Source organism: Megalops cyprinoides, chromosome 22 (genome assembly GCF_013368585.1).
Source record: "Megalops cyprinoides isolate fMegCyp1 chromosome 22, fMegCyp1.pri, whole genome shotgun sequence".
NCBI classification, from domain to species: domain Eukaryota; kingdom Metazoa; phylum Chordata; class Actinopteri; order Elopiformes; family Megalopidae; genus Megalops; species Megalops cyprinoides.
The window spans coordinates 26,102,760-26,107,091 of record NC_050604.1 but is presented as its reverse complement, the minus strand read 5'-3'; the positions used below and the strand labels follow the sequence as shown (position 1 = coordinate 26,107,091).

Here is a 4,332-nt window from a genome sequence, read left to right as displayed (position 1 = left end):
CATACTTCAGCTCCAAGATGCCTCAGACCAAACAACTGTAAATGACACAATTAGGCTAAATACTTCATAACTTCTTTGGTTCCCACTCCTTCACGTATTCAGTGCAGCTAAAACATGACCGTGGGGGAGCTGAATACAGGAGTCCCCTGTTCAGTTTTCAGGACTCGACACGCAAGCCCACGACAGATCACTAATTGGCACCCTGGGCTTCTATTGATCACATGTGAAAATTATTTTTTTGCTGCCATGGACCTTCAGTGGCTCCATGCTGGATGTCTGCAAAGTTATTCGAAGCGTGAGCTCTCAGGCGATGCCTCTTCAGGAGACCCGGTGAAGCAAATCTCTTCCCACACTGTGTGCAGATCAGTGACTTCTGCACGGTGTGAACAACCTGGTGCCTTTTGCAACTGCATGAATCTGAGAACCTTTTCCCGCACTGCGCGCAGCTGAAGGGTCTCTCTCGCGTGTGGACATTCCAGTGTCTCTTAAGGTGACTCGAAGAAATGAAGCTCTTTCCGCACAGGGTGCAGCTGAATCGTCTCTCCCCTGTGTGAACGCTCTGGTGCACCTTCAGATTACCGGAATGAGCAAACTGCTTCCCGCACTGGAGACAGGTGAACGGCTTCTCTCCGGTGTGAACTCTCTGATGTATTTCGAGGGCGTTTCTACGCGCGAAGCCTCTCCCACAATATTCACAAATGTTCATTTTCTTTCCCAGGCCATCTCTGCATTGGGTCTGAATGCTGTCTGAGGTGGTGAAGCTAACATCACAGGGAGCACATCCATTCATGTCTGGGCCATCAGCAAACTGAACTAACAGGGCCTCCGAGTCCATTTCTGTGCCATACGAGCAAGATGGATCCTCAGTCTCTCCATATGGACTCCTTTGGGTAACATAAGTCCCCAAATGACTGAGGCTCTCATACATGACACAGTCAGAGTCCAGACTGCTCAGTCGTCCTGCTCTGTGTTCAGAAAGTGGTTGGTTTCCACTCTCACTCTCTGGTTCTGCTTTGAGGACGTTCTCCAATCCACTGACCTCCCAAGCACTGTGTCTGGTCCTGTGCTGCTCAGTGAGCTCCTCTGTGTGTTGTGCTGCTTTATTCTGTGTGTCCTGAATGGGAGTTCTTTCCCCACCACCTGCCCTCAACTCCACAGCTCCTGAGGGAGAAGGTGAGAACAGTTATAAGTTATTAACTCTGTGCTTTTAAGTGATAAACTTAACGTCTCAAGGATCATTGCGGTGCTATAGCTAATATAAGGCTAAAAATTGTCCTCGATATAACCTTGTACATAGAGCTTGTTTCTCTTGTATAAGACTGATTTTTCTATTAATTTGTCTTTCTGTTTATATAAATCAGTCCTTGTACCTTCCTTACAATTTACATGCGTGTACAATTATTGATATCTCCCTACAAGTTCTAAACATTCAAACATAAATTCAAAATAACAAATTCAAATTTAGTAGTATTTACTAAAATACTACTAAACACATTTCCTTTTTCTTTTTGATTTTAGAAACGTTGTCTTCAATCACATTACTGCAGTATTTTAGTATAATTGTTATAACAGAATATTATTAAAATGCCTGTCCAAGTCGTGTACAACATACTCTCCGCGCTGAACTTTACGCGTTCCTTCGGGTCACTGGCATCCTGTTCATCCTCAGGTCTCTCCTCCTTGATAATGAGCAGCTCAGGTCTATCTTCCTTTAAGAGAAAGAACGGTTAAAACTTTGACTAAAATCAGATCTCTCATTTGTGTCAATGGCAAAGATGGAAAACAGCGCGACAGCTCAAGCCGCACGACACGACCTCGTCCTTAGTGACCACGGCCTTCGCTGGAATGTCTCCACCCGCTGCCGCCAGGGTGACTCCCTCTCGCACCTGAGCGGTGACTGAGTGTTGCTGAAACGCTATTTCTGAACCTAGTGCAAGCGGAAGGGAAAAAAAACGATACGGCTATCAATAAATGACACAATTTCTTAATACTTTAAATGTGATGACTACGATACTGATGATGTCAAGTTTTCATAAACATTTCCCAAGGGATACAGGCCAAAATTATAAACTAACGGTGGCTGTCCATACACGCAAAGTTAGTTTGCAAAAACTTGCTTTCTGCTATTTCCCCCGACGACTGGCGCAGTGGAACTTCAGCGAGGCTCTGGCGCGACCGGCTTGTTTCTGCACACGGTCGCGCCGCCTTCAGCTCCAGCACCTGCAGCCTCTTCTTCAGCGCTTCGTTCTCATGCTGGTGCCGAGACACTTCAAAGCGCAATAACGCATAGCCATCGTCCACGACCTTGCAAATTTCTTCCAGAGCCTTATTTGCTAGTACATCTAATATGTAGGCTAGCTGCGTATGAAAAGTAACACAATCCGACATTGTGGCTAGTTGTTTCACAATTTTTTTACAAGGACCTACGAGTGTGGATTGATAACGCTATCTCGCAAGTTCACTACAGATGATTTGCTGGTGTTTTGACTTTATCACACCTACGCTTCTGTATTGTTTACTTCCGGTGTAACGACCAAATGTTCTCGCTGCTACCTAGGAACCATTGCTTATCCTATACTAAACGTTTGAGACCACATCGGAGACAAAAAGGCGACGTACTTCATAGGGTAAATACTCGAAAGAAAACGCAACTTCATCGATCTCTCTGGGAGACATAACCATACTTTTGCGGATTCATTTTATATTAAATTCTTGCATTCATCCAAAATATCTATTTTTTACGCCTGTGAGAAGTGCCGTGAAATGTTACGATATTATGCTGAGACACAGTTTTACGTTGTTCATCGCTTGAATAAAGGTACAAATATTTTTCTTCACTAGTGAAACACTTCAGGTTCAATAAATTGGTAGGTACATTCCAAAACACATCCAAGTCACATTTGTGCAATAGAAAAGGACACTTTCACTTAACGTTTATTTGGTATTTTGCCCTTTACATTTAGATCGTTCAGAGCTCTATTTCAAAAAGGAATCACAAAAACAGAAAAAAAAAAACGAGACGAAATGGAAGACCTGAGAAGTTACCGGAGTCACATGTGCTTTTGTTTTTGCTTGTGTTCCAGCCCTGCCCTGCTCTCCGCCCTGTCACCGCCCACCTGATTGCCTGTCTTCACCTGCATCCCGTCTTCTCATCAGCCTTGCCCTATTTAAGTCCTGCTTGTGTCTTGTCTCGTTGCTGGTTCGTCCCGGTTCGCTGTGTCGTTACTCGCCGTTTGTCTTTTCATCGTGTCTGCCTGCCGGTTCTGTTTTCTTGCCCGTTTTCCCGACTTCGCTCCTCGTTCCTGCCCTGTGGTTTTGGTCGCCGTGTCTGCTCTGGTTTTTTGACTCTGCCTGCCTTGACTCCGTTTCTGGATTGCCCTCTGGACTTAATAAACCCGTGTGCCCGGTTTTCTCTGTCTGTGCTTGAGTCCCTGCCTGAGTTCTGACAGTGCACTATTAGCAGCAGTATTTATATTTAGCATGTTCACCCGGCTTCTCCAGCAGCAGAAAAAACACTGCTTTTTACTCACAGCTGAAACATTTTTTGCTATTAATCTACAACACTCACAGATTAAACATAACAAACTTTTGTGTTAACATAGCCCTTGGATGCAATTGTTGCGTCAAATTCAAACTTGCTCTTAATCGTTTCGAGTTCAATGAAAAGAGAAAAAAAGGTAAGGCTAACAGGGCAATATAAAACAAAACAAAAATGACTTCTTAAGGCCTTCATAAACCATACATATCTGTATGCTTGTGTATTGCTTACCTCCACTAGCACAACAACCATACTTCATAAAGCATTCATAAACAAATGCAGGGCTTCGTAACAGTTAATAGTGATTAATCCATGCATGCAAAAAACGTGGTATGTCATGCAATGTCAACTGCCACAAAGCACCACTGTCATTATAAATGCTGTGTAGGGTGTTCATGCCACACATGTGAAGCTATGCATGCTTTATGAAGTTAAACACTCACAATAAATTGAGACCACAATGATAAACATATTTTTATAGCATCAACACCTTTTTGTGATGTTTTAAAAGATCATTCTTATTCCCTACATGCATGCTTATAATGAAATACCTGCATTAGAGAACGCCCATCTTGCTTCTGCATCTGTGAAAATGATATTTAAATGTAATGCATGTTCTGCTAGATTCATTCCACAATATTCCAGGCAGGTCATCTATGTATACTTACTGTCCTCTCTGTTGGTCTGCTGTCCCTCTGGGTCATTCTTCCTAAGATCTCCCTCTGGTGTCTCTTCCTTGATAAGACATGATTCAGCCCTTTCCTGCTCCATACTTGCTGACTATAACAGATGGA

The 4,332-nt window shown here is 43.4% G+C and overlaps 1 long non-coding RNA gene across 1 annotated transcript; it reads right to left on the bottom strand.

The window, feature by feature from the left end:
• Positions 1-847: 847 nt before the first annotated feature.
• Positions 848-1,914, bottom strand: LOC118769962. Its single transcript, XR_005004526.1, has 3 exons — positions 1,815-1,914; positions 1,613-1,709; positions 848-1,161 (listed from the first exon to the last, which is right to left on the bottom strand). It is a non-coding gene; the product is annotated as an uncharacterized LOC118769962 (long non-coding RNA).
• Between the last annotated feature and the right edge of the window lie 2,418 nt (positions 1,915-4,332).